The sequence below is a fragment of the Leptonychotes weddellii genome, chromosome 8 (genome assembly GCF_054177405.1).
Source record: "Leptonychotes weddellii isolate Sample4059 chromosome 8, ASM5417740v2, whole genome shotgun sequence".
NCBI lineage: Eukaryota > Metazoa > Chordata > Mammalia > Carnivora > Phocidae > Leptonychotes > Leptonychotes weddellii.
In genome coordinates, this window is record NC_138376.1 from 101,847,746 (window position 1) to 101,867,260 (window position 19,515).

At 39.7% G+C, this 19,515-nt stretch overlaps 1 protein-coding gene across 3 annotated transcripts in view; it reads right to left on the reverse strand.

Moving 5' to 3' along the window:
- STX7 (syntaxin 7) overlaps nucleotides 1-19,515 on the reverse strand; it is a 94,561-nt gene that overhangs the window by 63,519 nt on the left and 11,527 nt on the right. The window lies entirely within an intron of this gene.

Sequence of the window (19,515 nt, forward strand, 5' to 3'; positions counted from 1 at the left end):
TCCCTCTACCTTCCCCATGCGTGCACGTGTGCTCACTCTCTCTCCAATAAATAAATCTTAAAAAAAAAAACCCACAAATGATCAATTTTTTTTTGTTTTTAATTTTAGAGAGAGAGGGAGAGAGCAAGAGTGTGTGTGCGTGGTGGGGGAGGAGGGAGAGAGTCTTAAGCAGGTTCCATGCCCAGCATAGAGCCTGATTCAGGGCTTGATCTCACAACCCTGAGATCATGACCTGAGCCAAAGTCAAGAGTCAATCCTATGCTTAACCGACTGAGCCACCCAGGCATCCCAAAACAAATAATCAAATTTAGCAGCAACAATGAGACAAACTGGCATGATGTGCTTCCTGACATGATGCAATGAGAAAGTCACAATGTGATCTACATATATTTTTTTTTTCCCCAAAATGTTTAACCTGAATCTAATCATGAGGGGAGAAGAAACAGACCAATCTAGACTGCAGGATAATCTGAGGTTTTAAAAATGTCAATATCATGAAAAGGAAAAAAAAAAAGACAAAGCAGGGGAGCTTTCCAAATTAAAGAACTAAAGCACCCAAATTACTAAAATACCCAAAAGCGATGTAGGATTTTGGACTAATCCGGATTCTAAATCAGAAGGAAAAAAATGAAAAAAAGGGGAAAAAAAAGAAGGGAAAAAATGCTATAAAACAAATGTGGGGCTACTGAAGACACTTGAATATGATTTTGAAATTCGAATTTGGAGAGAGATACAAAACAAAAATGGAAAAATGTCGACTGGTGAACCCAGGTGAAGGGTATATAAAAAGTTCACTGCACTATACTTAAAATTAAAAGTCAAGAGTTAAACTTCAGGCTAAGCTCACAATCCAAAGTCTATAAACACTGCAATTTTTATAAAAAGGTTATTCTTTCACCAATGGGGAGGTCCTATAGCTTTATGCATGTATGCAGACAAGTAAAATGTCAAGTAGAAGCTGAATATCCATCTTCAAAGTAAAGACTTTGCACATTTCCAAGAACTAGAGAAAAATGATCCAACTGACCCATTCTTTTTATTTTATTTTTTAAAAGATTTTATTTATTTATTTGACAGAGAGAGACACAGCGAGAGAGGGAACACAAGCAGGGGGAGCGGGAGAGGGAGAAGCAGGCTTCCTGCGGAGCAGAGAGCCTGATGCGGGGCTCGATCCCAGGACCCTGGGATCATGACCTGAGCCGAAGGCAGATGCTTAACAACTGAGCCACGCAGGCACCCCAACCCCATTCTTTTTTTTTTTTTTTTTTAAGATTTTATTTATTTGACAGAGAGAGACACAGTGAGAGAGGGAACACAAGCAGGGAGAGTGGGAGAGGGAAAAGCAGGCTTCCCGCAGAGCGGGGAGCCCGATGTGGGGCTCGATCCCAGGACCCTGGGATCATGACCTGAGCCGAAGGCAGACGCTTAACGACTGAGCCACCCAGGCGCCCCAACCCCATTCTTTTTATTTTAAATGACTAGTTTATTTATACAGCTTAAATGTTTTTAAATAGTCATTACTTATTTATGGGATCAAGGGAATGACTGTATCCCAAATGCAGGATAACTTTGGTTCACTGAGGATGATGTAATGACACTGTTTTCAAGTTGAAGCTGAAAAATAAAAATCCTGGAAAGGAATCATATAGCATATAGCAACTGTTAACCATTCAGCTAGCTTCAAAAGAACTTCTTGTTGCCTTTTGTGGTGGGGGGGGGGGTAGTAGATTTTTCTTTTGTAGGCAGAGAAATCTTGTTTGCTATGTTTAACTTATGGCTGCTTGCTGTTATATATTTCCTTCTGAATCTCAACAGGTTTTCTGCCTTATAGGGGTTTAAAGCTTTTATTTTCAAAAGTAAGTATGTTGATAAGGCAAACTGTAGCGTGAGCATTTAGCTCATCTCTAGAGGGTTCCTGTCATTTAAAAAAGTCATATTAGGTTGAGAAAAAACGTAATTTGATAAGTGACATCAGGAAAACTGACTAACCATTTGGGATTAAAATAGAAAACTACCTTACCTCATACAGCAAAATAAATCTGCAACTATTACTTTAAATATTAAAAGTTGAAACCATTAAACTGCTACATGAAACAATAAATATAAATTTATCTTTATGATCTTGGAGTGAGGGATAGAATATTATCTAAAGCATGATATAAAACTAAAAACCATGGAGGAAAATATGTCAAACCTGACAACACAAATAATTTTTTAATGCTACATGCAAATGTGTATCTGTATTAGAGATATATAGAAATAATGTGTGTGTGTGTGTGTGTGTGTGTCAGAAAACACCAGCATATGATGAGCAAAGGGGTTAATATCCCTACTATAGGAAAGAGAAAACTGGTACAAATCGATAACAGAAAAATAGTCCAGTGCAAAAAGGATAAAAGATGTCACCACGAAATTTACAACAAGCAAATAAACATATGAGAAATTCAACTTCATTGATAACTTTTCATGTATTGGAATGGTACAACTTAAGAGAAATAAGCAAGTAAAGATACAATTACCATCAAAAGCTTAAAAACAAAAGGTAGAGACATATCTAAGAAGGAGCAATATCCATAATGTATGAAGAACTTTCTAGTTCTGAGAAAAGTCAGACAAGCCAGTATAAAAATGGGCCAAGAAGAGGGACTTTAATATTCTTCACTGAATAAATGAATAGCAAAAGAAGATCAACAAGCCTATCGATCTTAAAAAGCATAAACAACTCTAACATATGAATGCTATGTAAAATTGTTCAAGCATTAAAAAGAATTATGAGAACTGTTTCTGATAGGCCCAGTGGGAACCTAAATCCACCAAGTGATTATCTCCCTGGCATTTTTAACATACACACTCAGCAAGTCCAGCTTTCATCCTTACTCCCTGAGTCAAGGCTCTTATAGGGAAGAAGTAATCAGAAGGCCCTAGGGGCTCTGCAGTCTAACAAGAGTAAACCAAAAGCAGCATCCTGTGGAAATGCTCAGAAATGCTACCACAAGCTGAGAGTGGGAATGCCTCTCCTATTCTCATTTAACTGGCCCACCTGGAGATGCAAATAGTCAAGATAGCTTAGTAGAAGTTTATTCAGATGGTAACTCCAATTGCAATGATCTCCAAAACGTGATCTGTTTCTAGAACAGACCTTCACAATCTCTGGCATCTTGTATTTATCTGCTGATTTGGTAAACACTTTCTGCCCTACTTAAAAATAGAGAACATGGGAAGGGGTCACATTCAGTTGGGTGGGACAGTAGTGAGACTTCATAGTCTTATCTCAGGGTTATCCACACTCTTTGCCTCTGTACTCCAATTTCGTTTTCAAAGATACTGATCATCTCCTCCTAGAGAACACTACAATGGTCCAGTACACGGCTTACATTTGCTTTTAGGACCTGAAAAGCAAGAAGTGACCAGATATATACTCTTAGGTGCCTAGGAAGGATGTTAAGTTTGCCAGCAGGCAGAAGATAAATTCCATGAAAACAGAGGGCCCTGTCTCCCTGTATGGACTGTTAATCTGTACGGACTATTGACATACCTCAGCAAAGTAAATGACAAACCGCTTTCTCCACAGTCTCAAATACAAATGGTGAGACTTTTTATGCTGCTCCCATTTTACTGAATGCCCCGAAAGGTTGCCTGCTCTGCTTTAACTCCTCAAAAGAAAAGGCCATCCAGCTAGCTAGCTCAAGTGGTGGCACAAGCAGCTCTACACTTGGTTTTACTGACTCAGCTGATCTAATGGCAACAGAAGTGCCCGTGTTATATCAGGATACTCTATAAAACAAGTTGCAGGTCCCAATAGGAACAAAGAGAGGTGTCCTTTAGAATCCTGAAGCAAGATCATGCTCTCTTGGCAGCCAATGTTATCCTTCTGAGGAATAGTTCTAGTCTTGCTACTGAGCCCTGTATAAAAAGGAAACAATGGTGTACCATGTAACCAAGTGACTTGAGTTGCCTACTAGCTGGATTAGGTGTTATATTATCCTGGTGGTATATCTCTTTCTGTATTTTGTTCCATGTATGTCAGTCAGCCTGTCCCTTGCCCCAACTCCTACAGTACTTGTTCAATAATAGTAAACTAGCTATGGGGTAGAAATAAAAGCCACATACAGGCTCACCAACATGGATTTTCCCTTAATTGAGACTATCAGGGTTATTGGCAATGCCATGTACCAATCTGTAGCAAAAGCAACCAAAAGTAAATATGTGATATGATACCATTCTTGGGAGTATTAGCCAGCCACCCAGTGACAAGATAATTGTGCTTCTTCAATCCTGAATGAGGCAGAATTTCATGTTCACTGAAAGAGTGATTATGCATTTTGTTGTGCTTCCTCTACTCCCTTCCCCCATGCTTCTACCAGCTTCCTAATCCATGCATTAGTCACAATCATGGTACTCCACACATCAGTTTCTGATGAAGACACCCACTTTACAGAGAAAAAAAAATGGACAGATCTTCCAAAGACAATGGAGTTCACTGGTTTGCAGTACTCCATTACCTAGAAGCTGCTGGACTTTCTAGAAATTCTGTTTACTGGCCCATTTTAGACTCAATTACGGTGTCACTTGGGAGACAGTATCCCAGGAAAGGTAAAGCTCTATCCTGCAGGAGGATCTTTATGCTCTCAAAGAACAACCACTCCAGGTTGCTGTTTTACTCAGAACCAGGAAGAAAACTTGGATTTGGGAACTAAGTGGTGAAAGTGAAAAGAAACATTTCACGTTTACACCTAATTATCCATTTGCAAATTTTCTTTCATGCCTGAAGGCTAATTTAGAGACACTAGTCAAGTGAGGGCTACAACCATGTAGCAGAGGTTCCATGGAGCCATTTGGAGCCAGGATAGTATAGTCTCCACAGAGGTAACTGCTAAAGGGATGTGAGTGTGCCCACGCCCAGTGAGAAGGAGGAGAGGAAACGTGTCCCTGGAGATCAGCCGGGGAGAACTTGCCAATGCTGCCATCTTTAATCATGGAGCACTGAGGCAGGAGCAACAAGGACCCAGGTCTGAGAGTCCAGGTTACTCCAAACAGACAAGGTGTAGAATGCAGGCAAAGGGACATGGAATGGCTACCAAAGGAGAGGGAATCATTAACATGAAGCCCAGCCGTGTTTCCGGGGGCACAGTGGCAACTGTAGCATGTCCAGTGTTTTCTTCCTTATTCTGCAATGTCCCTGTTTAGGGGTTTTAACTACCCGTCTCTGCCGCTGCCCACATCCTCCACTGCTCTACACAGGGTGTGTGGTGGGGGCTACGCGTGCTCTCTGGTCCACAGGCTAAGGAGTACTGTGATCCAATCTTGCTGGAACAGAGGAATGGACTGGAAATCACCCTCAAGACTTGGTGCTGGATGCAAGAACTGTACAGACCTTGGTTTCCCCTTTTGTGGAAATGGGAGAAGAATTCTGGTGGTTTGAGACAGTAGCACAATGTTAGGCAGCAGAATTTCTTTTAAAAAAGCTAACATACCAAAAAAAAAAAAAAAGAACTATGTTCACTGTAGGAAAGGGATGAACTATACGGGTATTTATTTTTGGCCACCTAATACCTAGAATTCTTAATTACATCCAGATATTCTTGGTTATGATATCATGACCACTGAGAAGGATCATCACAGATCCAGTCTTAGGAGGAAAAAAACCTGGTTGTTAAAGCAACACAACTGTTCTAAGAGGCTCTGCATTTTTGCTTACCTCCACTAGGAGTAATTACAGATGATGAACAATAAGAGGCCTAGTAGCAATCACAAAGAGAAAGGGAGACTCTTTAAACAAGCTAGTTGTAAACAAAAGCTAGATTTAGTTAGTGCTATTTAGATTGTATAGATGCTGAAATTCCTCACAAATGAAATACTTTAGCTGATGACCTTCTCACTCTGAAACAATTCTTTTGATAACACAGTACTTATAGAATATTTATTAGGAATGCTCCCATTATGTTATTGCCTAATAGAATGCATTTAATTGAGTAGTAGATGCTTTTCATGAATGCTTTTTCATGAAACTATAAGTAAAATAAGGCTTCCTCTATTTACCCTAAAAAAAAAAGGGAAGGAAAGCACAGCACATATACTCAAAGAAGAAGCAGGAGCATTAAGTGCTATAAAAATGCTTCACATAAGGAGCTATAATATAATACATATAATATTGGAACTAATAATATAATATAATATAATATAATATAATATAATATAATATAATATAATATAATACTGGAGGGCAATCCAAAAAGCCTAAATGGAGATGGTATTTGTAATGGTTTCAAGGCATAAGAAACAGGACACTTCAGCTTGGCGATTCAAATCTCTAATACCATATTAGCATATAAATTGAAATAATTAAATTACTTGTCTCCTGACTTCAAAGTAAACTCTTTATAAAAGCAAAAACTAGTCTTATTCATTTTTGTATCTCTAGAACCCACCACGTGGTTGACACTCAATGGATATTTTAAAAGCTGAACCACAAAAGGGCATTAGAAAGATCAAACCTTATGTAAGACAGGATATGTATTTCTAAAATAAAAGGCACATATAAGAACAGCGTTAAGAAAGGTAAGTATGCTCAACTATTCATTCCTTCAGATTTACTGAGCATCCACTATGTAACCGGCACTGCGGGAGAGGTTTTGTACATCAACACTGATTCAACTGTGTTCCTTTAACTTCTATAGCTCTAAACTTGGGGCCTATGAAAACATAAATCTGAAATTACTGAATCAAGTTTAGAAGAAATATTATATGGCATTCATTTGATCCTATTTCATAAACAAAAAATTTGAGAACCAAACAGAATAACTGACCTCTCCAAGAAATCAGTTACTTAGTAGAAGAGCCAGGGTTAAAAATGTAGATTTCTGAGTTTTCAAACCAGTATTTTTCAGTGTACTATAAGGGCTAAAAGTAACAGACTATTTATTTATTTTAAATATTTTATTTATTCATTTGAGGGAGAGAGCAAGACAGAGAGAGCACAAGCAGGGGGACAGGCAGAGGCAGAGGGAGAATGATGCATGCGAGGCTCAATCCCAGGACCCCGGGATCATGACCTGAGCCGAAAGCAGATGCTTAACATTCTGAGCCACCCAAGCGCCCCAGGAACAGACTTTTTAAAGGATTATTTCATAATCTAGGTGTATGTTTGCCAAAGCAAATAAGAACCAAATAAGTGTATGCTAACTTGGAATAAAGAATTGAGCTGTAAGTTTCATGGCCCACCCTGGATCACAAGGACCCTTGAGCCTGGCTGAAACTGATCAGGATATAAATGCCTGTCCTTTCTTCAGATCTTATGAACTAGCAAGATTCCAGAGACATCATTTTACATGACTGGTGTTACCCTTTTACAACAGGGTCAGCAAATTATGGCCTGTCTTGTATAGAGCCTCCCAGCTAAAAATGGTTGCTACATTTTTAAATAATTAAGAAAAAAAAAAAACCAACAACAACAAAAAACAATATGCAAGAGACCAGATGTGACCACAAAGCCTAAAATATTTACTATTTGGCCCTTTACAGAAAAAGTTGGCCAACCCCTGTCCTAAATTAGTAAAAATTACTAAAACTTTGTATTCACAAACTCTGACTCAGTGTTACTTCAGAGTATTAAGTACTCACTATGTTACTAAGCCTATGTGGTACATATTTAACAATGTTGCAAATTTTTCACCAACCAGGCATGTATACTGAATTGAATTTCTAATTTTCACAAAGAATACAGAATTAGTACATCACAGGTGCTGGCTTGATAGGTTATTTCAACTGCTGCTCTTTTCACCTTAATTTAGAAACAAAATTATAGTTACCCTGTCTATTGGCTGAACATTTTTGTAGAGTAACTGCTGTATTGCTACCCCTCTATTATTTTATTACTCTGCAGTTTTTCATGACTTCCTAGTTCTTTTTCTTCTGGCAGATAACAACAGTAAGATAGTGGTCCATAAGATCTTTTGCCATACCCAAGTTGACCATGTTAAAAAATGCTGAGGAAAGATGAGCTTACAGAAAGGGAGACAAAATAAAGTTTCTAGGTAGATGACAAGCAGGTTGGTGATGTGAAAAAACTGATAAGCATTCCTAGTTTCTCCCAAGTCAGGTTCTTTATGGCTTCACTGCATTATCAAGTCTGGGGTATTGTAAATTTATAGGATAGTCATATTCAATTCTAATTGGCATATGCCTAACTTTTAAAGAAGAAAAAAACTCATGAAATGTGAAAATTACGGAACAAATTCTTTACATAACCATAAACAGTGTCTTGAAGAAAAATTCACCTAATACATGGAGGTAGGATTAAATCCAGTGAACAAATACAATGAACAAATTATTTTTACATTACCTGCAATTTTTAACTATTTGCACCATTATACTTCTAGAGAGGTGACTTTAAAGAATACATCACATTTTTCATAACATAAAGAGAACACTATTTCCTACACACCCAAAATGGTGCATTATTATTTTCTCAAAAACAAAGTCGTCCCCTTCTGGCTCTTACCTTCAGTAACGAAGACCCATTCTATTCCACATGGTTCTGCTGCCATCTAGTGGATTCCTTAAGGGAAAAAGGCTTCACGGCAAAGAATATATATATATTTTTTTGCCATAAAATCGTAGGTAGGCAGCAGTCGGTACAGGGACTATGTAATGTTCCAACCTGTCAGAGTTCACTGGGGTTATGCGGAGGATGCTATCTGACCAGTGAGAGCGGCCAGCATTCAGGGGCACCTGGACCAGCCCTACCAGGCACACAGAGCCATCAAAGAATTACCTCCAAAACACAGAACAAAATACAGCTATCTTCTAAACACTAAACACCTCTGTTGCTCAACCCAAAAAATACCTCAGAATTGTAATAACCAATCACAGAAGACAAAATAATAGTTAGGAAAGCCCTCGGGCAGGTGATTTTGAGACTCTGACTCAGTGTCAGCCACATCACACAGCAGAAGAACTATAATGCTGACCAGTAAGCAGCCTTGGAACCACACAGCCTGACTTGGAAACCTGACCTCACTTCTTCCTAGCTGCTGACCTTTGGCAATTTACCTAATCTCTCCAAACTCTAACTGCCTCAATAGTCAAATGGAGAGAAAATCCCCTCTTTCTCAGTTATGAATTTCAACTGAGAACAATGTATGTAAACACCTTGTACTAGATATTGTAAGAAAGAGCTCAATAAATGGGGGCTAATGGTGTGAACTGGTTTATGTCTTTCTCCTGAAAGTCAGAAATAAACAATAAGAATAATCTTTTCTGGGGCGCCTGGGTAGCTCAGTCATTAAGCATCTGCCTTCAGCTCAGGTCATGATCCCAGGGTTCTGGGATCGAGCCCCGCTTCTCCCACTCCCCCTGCTTGTGTTCCTGCTCTTGCTATCTCTCTCTGTGCCAAATAAATACATAAAATCTTTAAAAAAAAAAAAGAAAAAGAATATTCTTTTTTTTTTTTTTTTTTAAGAAAGAGAGAGCGAGCCTATGGCAGGGGGGCAGATGGAGAGAGAGAACCTTAAGCAGGCCCCTCACTCATCGCAGAGCCCAACATGGGGCTCAATCTCATGACCCTAAGATCATGACCTGAGCCAAAATCAAGAGTCAGGCACTTAACTGACTATACCACCCAGGGGCCCCAAAGAATATTCTTATTAACATATCTTAGCTAACTGAAGTGAACCATGCACTGAAACTTCATAATCTCTGATATAGTTACAAGAACTGCAGAGATGATGATAAATATCAACTGACACAAAATAGTTATATTCTATTATTAGAAGGCAAGAGTTAGCTGTTGCTAACACAAGTATCTAGCAGTCACATACAAATGATATAATTGAAACTGAACTAGAAAACAATGAAATGTTAAAAGAAAACAAATTCCGTTTTAGCCTCCACTCTTTTCTCATCTATCAATCAATCCCTCTACCGGTTTTAAAGAATGGTTCGGAGTATTACAGGGGATGATATATATGAAAACATTTTGAAATGACATTATTACTGGTAAGTTTACTATAATTCGAGTTAGAACCATTAGGTTAGGTTCATTACAGAGTACAAGATGCACAGTATAATATATCATTAAAAAAATCTTATCAGCAAGTTGAAAAAAGTATCAACATAAAAAGGTGCTAAGAAAAAAAATCGAGTGAAATTGGGCTATTTCATATATCAAGAAAAACCAAGAAAAGTGTATTGTAATTCTAAAAAGTACTAGCTAGGAAAACCCCCAAAGAATCTGAAAAACAGCTACTAAAATAATTATGGGCTTTTTTCCAACATGCTATCTCATGCTGTCTTGTGACCTGGGGAGGCAGCTTATCTTCTTTGTGGGTGAAAGAACTGAAGCAAACTGTAGAGAGGAAAAGGGGTAAGAGCAAGATGAAGGATCTTCTAAAGGATGAGTCTTGAGCTGACACTCCACGATGGGGTCTGTGCCTCCAGAGGCCAAGCCTACTGGTTCACTGTGCTCTTCTTCCAGAACTAACTAGCACACCGCACACTGCATGCACAGTCTCTTCCACAAAGCGAACTCAAACACTGAACACATTTAATTTTAAATTTCTCATTGGTTTTCTTCCCAGATATTTCAAAGGTAGGAAGGCATACAGATTGACAGAGTGGAAATGTAGGGTATTTTAAAGCTACTGTAGATAATAAAGAGTTAAATCTGAGGGCATGGTTCATAAAAATATCAAGCCATTTGAAAACTGTATGTAAACAATACTTTGTATTTCTAAGATGGCTGGAACATAACAAACTCTCTTAGCAAAGATATTCAGTGCTAACATTTTATCACATGGATCTGCTCAGTTTACCTACTACTCTGAGGGAGTCCAGAATCAGAAATAACGAAGGCCTGGAGGTGGATGCAGCCCCTTAAGAAGGTGATTTTGTTTGAGCAGCCAACCCAGGCAAAGACTCACCAGTGGCCAAGCCCTGCCGCTCAAGCAATCCAGCCTTCCTGGTCTTTCTGGCCCACCTTCTTGACAAGCTGCCCTCCTGTCATCAACCGAATGGCCCATTCATTCTCCTTCTACCTGAGTGTTGTTAGCTATTCACGAAGTTCACCTCCAGTTTGTATGGCAGTGATTTCTAAACCGTTAGCTCACTCCTAATTTCTGATCAGTTCCATCTGCCAAGACACTGCTACTCAGATGTCGCTAAAATGGACTGAAAATAGATTTCTGCTTCCTAGAGGGACACGGTATAAGTCTGTTTCTGAATCTTCCCTCTTTCTCCCTCCTGAAGCCACAGAGAACAAAGTGGGGGGGGAGAAAACCCACAGAAGTTTTGTTTTCAGAGAAATGAGGACAACAAAAACTTCTCAAAAATATATACATGTGGCCAAAAGCAACAGAAAAGAGCAGATCCTGAGTGGGAAGCCATATGGGTAGGGTAGGGAATTAGGGGGGCTGCCGAGTGGTATAAGGGAGGCAGAGCTCCAAGATGTTATCAACAAGTATTCACTTCCAGAAGAGGAGGATCACACCCTGAGTGGGACTAAGAGCAGGGCTGAGAAGGAACTGGACACCCTCCTGGGGGAGGAGGAAGGAGGGAGTCAGGCCATGCTTGGGGTCCAGAGGCTGCTGACTTCTGAAAGTACCATCTTTCCCTGAGAGCAGGCAATGCCTTACAAAAAGGTAGCTGTGAATCTTGAGGCCAACAGAGTGATGGGGGGCTATGATGACTGGAGGGGGGAGGACCTTTCACACAAGACTAGGTTTTGAGAGGCAGAGGAAGAAAGAAACAGTGGCTCAGGGCAAGACAGAGAGAAATGAGCCCCTGAGCAGGGAGACTCAGCACTCCTCCCTTCAGAGGACTCCCCTGCCAGGAAAACCAAACTCATTCCATTGAATAACAGAAAAAGAACAGATACAGCAGCCACAAAAAAGACCATAACAATTATGGGAAAGAATGGCAAACTCCCTTCGAAGAAAACACAGCAGGAAAAAATGTGGCCACAAAGTGGATAGGATGAAAATTATAGCCCAAAATAGCACCACAATTTTTTTTTTTTAAAAACTCAATGAGGCAATTGCGATTTTAAAGTTAGGGCACAAAGAACTCATAGAGGAGATGGCTAGATAGTAGGCACTGGGGAAGCAGAAACTTAGGAAAGAAAAAGGCAAATTCAGAAGGGAAGACTAGGTGACAAGGAGCACAAGAAAGAATGGACACACAGAAAGCCTCGACCCCATCCGGACGACCCACCCAATACAGCTGAGATCACTTTGTGTTCTTTGGCTACACCCCCTCACCTACTGATGGGTTTAGCTCCTGCCTCACAGTCACTCTTGATTCCTGCCTCAATTCTCCCTGATTTCAATACACATGTTGATGATCCTTCCACCAATCTGTCCTCAGTTCTTTGCACGCTCCTCCCCAAAGATCTTGTCCCCCATTCCACCTTAGTCACATGCTCCAAGATCCTATCAAATGCTCGCTTGGTGCCAATACTTGTAACTCTTCTGTCATCTTACTCTCATGCACACTCTTTACAACCCACCACCTCCTCTATGTCCTGCTCACTGCCACTGGGATCCTGGCTCCAACAACAAGCCTCTGACCTGCCAGGACCTTCTATCCTTTGGTCCTACCACTTTGCCACTGTCCCTCACACAGCCTCCCTGTCCTCCCAGGTCTTCAGTCATCTCCTCACCCAACCTAAACTCTACGGTCAGTTCATCATATTTACTTTCTAGCATATATCCTCCTCCAGCCCCTCTCTCCATTTATCTTAACCACTTGACAAATCCAGAACTCGCCCAACACCATGCCTCCTCTATTAGATCAATGTGCTGCACAGCATTTAACCTAACCTCTGTTAATGGACATTTTATCCTTAAGACTATGTGTTTAAAAGTTGGGGAACTTACCACTTATACTGACTCCACAAATGCATCCTTCTGAGTTCTACACAGATCAAATGAAGTGTGATGCTGTCTGCATGATAAAATTCTCAGATCTGTTTCCATACGCCATTTATTGAAATGCTCAAAACCCTTGTTCTACCTCGAATAAAAGCCCAAGTACTTCCAGTGGCCCACAAGGCCTCACCAACCCCACCTCAGCTCCTACTCTCCCCTCTCTGTGCTCTGTGCACACCGGCCTCCTCACCATTCCCCTAGTCCTGCTCCCACCGCAGGGCCCTTGTACTTCTTATTCCCCATCTAGAACATTTTTTCCCCCAGATCCAGAAGATCTAGCTAAGAAAATTAATGAAGGTGGCTAAACTAAACAACAGATCTTCCATGTAGATGAAACAGCCTTATACTGGAAGAAGATGCCATCTAGGACTTTCATAGCCAGAGAGAAGTCAGTGCCTGGCTGCAAAGCTCCAAAGGACAGCCTGGCTCTCTTGTTGTAAGCTGATGAAGCTAATGACTTTTAGTTGAAGCCAGTGCTCACTGACCACTGCATAAATCCCAGGGACTTTAGGAATTATGCCAAATCCACTCTTCCTGTGCTCTAGAGATGAACAACAAAGCCTGCAGGACAGCACATCTGTTTACAACATGGTTTACTGAATATTTTAAGCCCACTCTTGAGACCTACTCTTCAGAAAAAAAGATTCCTTTCAAAATATTACTGCTCATTGGGGTGCCTGGGTGGCTCAGTCAGTTAGGCAATCAACTCTTAATTTCAGCTCAGGTCATGATCTCAGGGTCATGAGTTCGAGCCCCGTATCAGGCTCTGAGCTCAGCACAGAATCTGCTTGTCTGTCTCCCTCTGTTCCTCCCTCTACTCTCTCTCTCTCTCTCTCAAATAAATAAAATCTTTAAAAAAAAATTATTGCTCATTGACAATGCACCTGGCCACCCAAGAACTCTGACGGAGATGTTCAACAGTGTTCATATTGTTTTCATGCCTGCTAACACAATATCCATTCTGCAGTCAATGGATCAAGGAGTCATTTCAACTTTCAACCTTCGAGTCTTATTTAAGAAAGACATTTCATAAGGCTCTAGCTGTCACAGATAGGGATTCCTCTGATGTGTCTGGGAAAAGTAAATTTAAAATCCCTGGAAAGGGTTCACCATTCTAGATGCCATTAAGAACATTCATGATTCATGAGAAGAGGGGCAAAACATCAATATTCCCAGGGGTTTGGAAGAAGTCAATTTCAACCTTCATGGAAGACTCGGGAGAGGCTCAAGACTCCCGTGGAGGAAGAAACTGCAGATGTGGCAGACATCCCAAGAGAACTAGGATTAGTAGTGGAGCCTGAAGATGTAACTGAATTGCTGCGGTCTCCTGATCGAACTTTAGTGGATGCGGGGCTGCTTCCCGAAGAAAATGGTTTCTTTCTTTCTTTTTTTTTTTAAGATTTTATTTATTTGAGAGAGAGAGAGCACGAGCAGGGGGAGGGGCAGAGGGAGAAGCAGGCTTCCCGCCGAGCAGGGAGCCCAATGTGGGGCTTGATCCCAGGACCCTGAGATCATGACCTGAGCCGAAGGCAGACACTTAACTGACTGAGCCACCCAGGAGCCCCAGAAAGTGGTTTCTTGAGATGGAGTCTACTCCTGATAAAGCCGCTGTAAAGACTGTTGAAATGACAACAGAGGACTTAGAATATCACATAAATTTAGTTGGGCAGGGTTTGAGAGGATTGACTCCAATTTTTAAGGAAGTTCTGCTGTAGGTAAAATGCTATGAAGGAGCATCACATGCTACAGAGAAATTGTTCACGAAGGGAAGAGGCAACTGATGCAGTAAACTTCACTGTTGTCTTAGAAATTGCCACGGCCGCCCCAACCTTCAGCAGCCACCACCCTGCTCGGTCAGCAGGCATCAACATCGAGGCAAGATCCTCCAGGAGCAAAAAGATTATGACTCCCTTAAAGCTCAGATGATGGTCAGCATGGTTTAGCAATACAGTATGTTTTAGTTAAAGCATGTATACTGTTTCTTTAAACATAAAGCTACTGTACATTTAATAGGCTACAGTATAATATAAATATAACTTTATATGCACTGGGAAACTGAAAATTTAACTTACTTTATTGGTCTGCAGCCAAACCCACAATATCTCCAAGGTATGCCCATAGTTAAAAGATACTAACTTACACACCTTCTAGAGACTTTTGAATAAAGCAGGGTGTACGGGCAATACTATACAACTAAATCACTGGATGTATTTGGGCCATCCTGCCCAGCCCTCCTCCCAAGCCCCAACAGCAAGACACTGCTCTGGGTATTCACAAAGAAGTGGGCCTCAGTGGGATTTGTAGCTAACAGTTTTCATAGTCCTCAATAAGAAAATAATAGTCCACAGGCTAGGAAGGAATCTCGTTGATGTCTGTGGACATTCTGTTGGACTTTAAATGGGGTAACAGCCAAGCTATCCCAGAGAAGTAGCTGGCAATACTCAACATCAGACATGTTACCCCAACAATGGTTTCTTCAAATAATGACCAAGATAATGACACTCCAACAAGAAAAAAGACTGCGAAAAATAAATGTACCAAGACTTACAGAACACTATTTTGTAAGGCTTTTAGGTTCTTTCAAATAAATTAACAGGCAAATCAATTAATAACTGCTTTAAAAAACAAAATCCGGTCTGGAATGAGTATAAAAGGCAATTACTCTTTAACAGAAAATATTGCTCAGTAATTGGTGAAAAACAACAAAAAAGAGTCAAAGAGAGGAGGACAAGAACTGTCAAAACTATTACAGGAAACCCAAACTAAACAACCTAGCCTAACACCTGCTGTCTGGCTCCCACATCAACACCGAGCCAACTAAAATGTACAGATAGGCAGCACCACAGGGCCGCTGAGAGGTCATTACACAACCAACCCCAAACTTTATTTTAATAAAAGAGAAGCTACTCTGTGATATACAAGTACTAAGCATGTTAAATATATAGTGAAAAAATCTAATAATAATTATAATGTTTTTATATAACATGGGTGTGGAAACATACATGAGAATTTTTATTATATAATCAGTACCATACCTTATCTACGTAGAATGCAGGAGGATCATGTGTGGAGGCAGCATAAATGGGAAGTTCCCCGACTTTTAAACATAATCTTAGGATAAAATGTCCATTAATAGAGGTTTGGTTACATGATGTGTGACACACCCATATAATGGAAAATTATTTGGCCAATACAGAAGGCAAAAAAAGCAGGCAGAAAAAAAATGTATAGTATGATCTTGTTTTCCTAACAAAATGAAAGAATATAATTATGTGTACATTATTCTGTAGTCATTAGATTCACGTTCTGTCATAAACAGCATTCATGTTTGGTCATGTAGGAAAAGCCACCAGAGAGAAAAAAAAAGTCGTCGCTCTCTGTTAAAATTCTCTTGGATCAGGCATTAATTCCCACACCTATCTCTACTCTGTGTCAACATCCTAGGTATGAAGAAAATTACAGCAATGAGAGCAGAGCTACTGAAGTTTTTCTGCTCAAGGGGAAAAGAATCCAACCAAATATTGTCAGATGTGTGATATTAAAAGTAGATATATCAAACAGCATGGCGGGGGGGAGAAAAAGTTTTCCTCTCTTTTTCCTCCATAAACCACCTTTCCATCACCAATATCCACCAAGAGACTGCACCCCAGAAAAAAAAAAGAAACATCCCTAATTCCTGGGTAAATACTCGGTTCTAGTAAATTTATTAACTTCTTAGGACTGGAGCTCTTTTTTAAAGAAAAGTTGGCGCTGGCACCAAAAAAGAGAAGTCGATGATATTGCTTCCCTTTTGTTTAGTCATGTGTTGAGATGCAAAAACAAGGGCCCCTTCACCAGACTCTAATGAAAAGAACTGTATTCATTCTCAAAAGTAACAAAAGGACTCACGCTTATATAGACTTTATATTTCATCTCAAAGTCCTAGGAACTTAACGAGGACAAGAGGCAATCACTAATTCTTTTTAATCAATAAGCAAAGGACCCATACAGAATGAGAGTTAGTTACAACACAGAGAAACCAATAATATTTTTGCAACCCTAAACAAGTCTGTGTTGAACTAATCTACAGGAGATAAATGATAAAAAATGAAACTGAAGATTCAACATAAACATTTTCCAGTCACCTTCTCTTCACCTTTACAACATGGGTTTAAGTTCACACATTTTATGCCTCCCTAGAAGGTTCTGCTTTCCCAAATCCTCTGGAATGAACACACATGTACATATGACATGTTATGCATATTTTAGCAGAAAACTTCTGCACTCATAAATGTGGCTAATATTTTATGTTACCAATGGATCTAATTTGTTCATTTCCCATAGGCTAACTTTTAGCCACTCTCTTTCTCTTTCAGATTATTCTTTTTAAAAAATACTCAAATACCAGAATTCTCATTAGGATCAGTGGTAAGACTAAATTTTATTTCAATGACTATGTTTCTCTTTTTTTTAAGATTTTACTTATTTGTCAGAGAAAGAGAGAGTGCATGCAAACACAGCAGGGGAGCAGCAGGGGGAGGGAGAAGCAGGCTCCCCGCTGAGCAAGGAGTCTGACGTGGGACTCGATCCCAGGACCCGGGGATCATGACCTGAGCAGAAGGCAGACGCTTAACCAACTGAGCCACCCAGGCATCCCATTAATGACTATGTTTCATGGTCAGCTGCTGATATTTCTACTTAACAGTTTCCTTCAATTCATACCTTAATTAATGCAGACACAATTCATACCAGAATCCCTTGTGACTGCAACTTTCCCATCTTCTAATACTTAGAAATAATACACAAGTTTTAGTGGAACTCTAGCTGGTCTTGTGAAGACTACTTCAATTATGGAATTTTAAAAGTATGTGTTATGGATCCAGATATGGCAATTGGTCTCTTAATAACAAAGAGAATAATTCTGCATATGTTGGAAGAGCTTTCAAGATTCTTTAAAACTTTGGTTACAATTATAGCTTGTTAAAGTCGAAAGAGACCATAATCCAGCCTACCGAAAATATATGTAAGAAAATCACGTCCTGGGAATGAAAGAGCTTATTCAAGGTCACACTGCTACCAGGATCTGATTTCAGGAAGTGTGCACACACTCAAAGAGAGCTTGCTTAATTAGAAACCTTTCCTATCGTCTCATTGATTTTCCTAACTCATCGACATTCTAAAAAGTCTGATTCTAATCAGAGAATTGCAATATAAATCACAATGAGACAGAACCATGGCTGAAGGGATAAAATTTAAGACTGTAAGTGCCAAATGTTGGCAAGGATTTGGAGCAAAATGAACTCTGATACACCGGCTGGTGGAGTATAACTTGGTACAACTACTTTAGGTAACCACTAGAGCTAAATATACACATACCCTATAACTCAGCAACCTAACTCTTAGGTACATACATGAGACAAAAGAACCTGCAAAAATGTTCGGCACTGCTCATAGCAGCAACAAACAAAAACCCAGAAACATTCGAAATGTACATGAACGTAGAAAAAATTAAATAGATTGTGGTCTGGTTGAATATGGAATACTATATAATAATGAAAACAAATGACCTACAGCTACATGCAACAACACGGATAAACTGCACAAACATAATGGGAGAAAGAAGTCCAACATAAAACATAATACATGACTCTATTAAAGTTAAGAAACTGGGACTATTAAGCAGTCACGTTAGAGGTTTACTTTTAGAGGGTATGGAGTGGATAAAACATGAGAAGGGCTTCAAGGGGCTGGTAATGTTCTCCTTCTTGGTATGTGCAGTGTTGTAACAGACAATTTATTGAGCTATACACTAATAACTGGTGTACTACTCTCTATATATTATAGTTCTATTTTTTAAAGATTAAAAAATCTTCATTATGTGATGAATTTCAATATATTTATTCTGTTTCTTTCAAAAACATGAGTTACTTCTGTGTGTTCTGGGTGTCCTGAATACAACTAGGTAATTTGTATTGACACAAATTTAAAAGATGCAAATGTAGTGTGAAGAGAAACACCTAAATGTGGTGCAAAGTACCACCTTATTCAATCACATCCAGTATTATTAGCACTACCAGATGGGAAAAAAATGAACTGAAATTTCACACTTCTGCCTTTCACTTCCACGTGATTTCTTCACATCTGTATTGGTGATGCACACGGGGCAGGTTAGATCTTTAACAATAACTAACTCTACCTCATCTAAACGTCCCTTCATTCAGACACTGAATCTCAGAATAAGAAAAAATACATAGGGCACCTGGGTGGCTCAGTCGGTTAAGCGACTGCCTTCGGCTCAGGTCATGATCCTGGAGTCCCGGGATCGAGTCCCGCATCGGGCTCCCTGCTCGGCAGGGAGTCTGCTTCTCCCTCTGACCCTCCTCCCTCTCATGTGCTCTCTCTCTCATTCTCTCTCTCTCAAATAAATAAATAAAATCTTTAAAAAAAAAAAAGAAAAAATACATAGTGATGATTGGTTTCACTACATTCATGATCCCAAATCTCAAGTGAGTACTCAACCTGCCAAACAACCCTTCATACTGAGGTATGTCAATCCTCTCCATTGTCAAAACTACAACTATCACGTTCTCTTCTTTCTTTTTTTTTTTTTTTT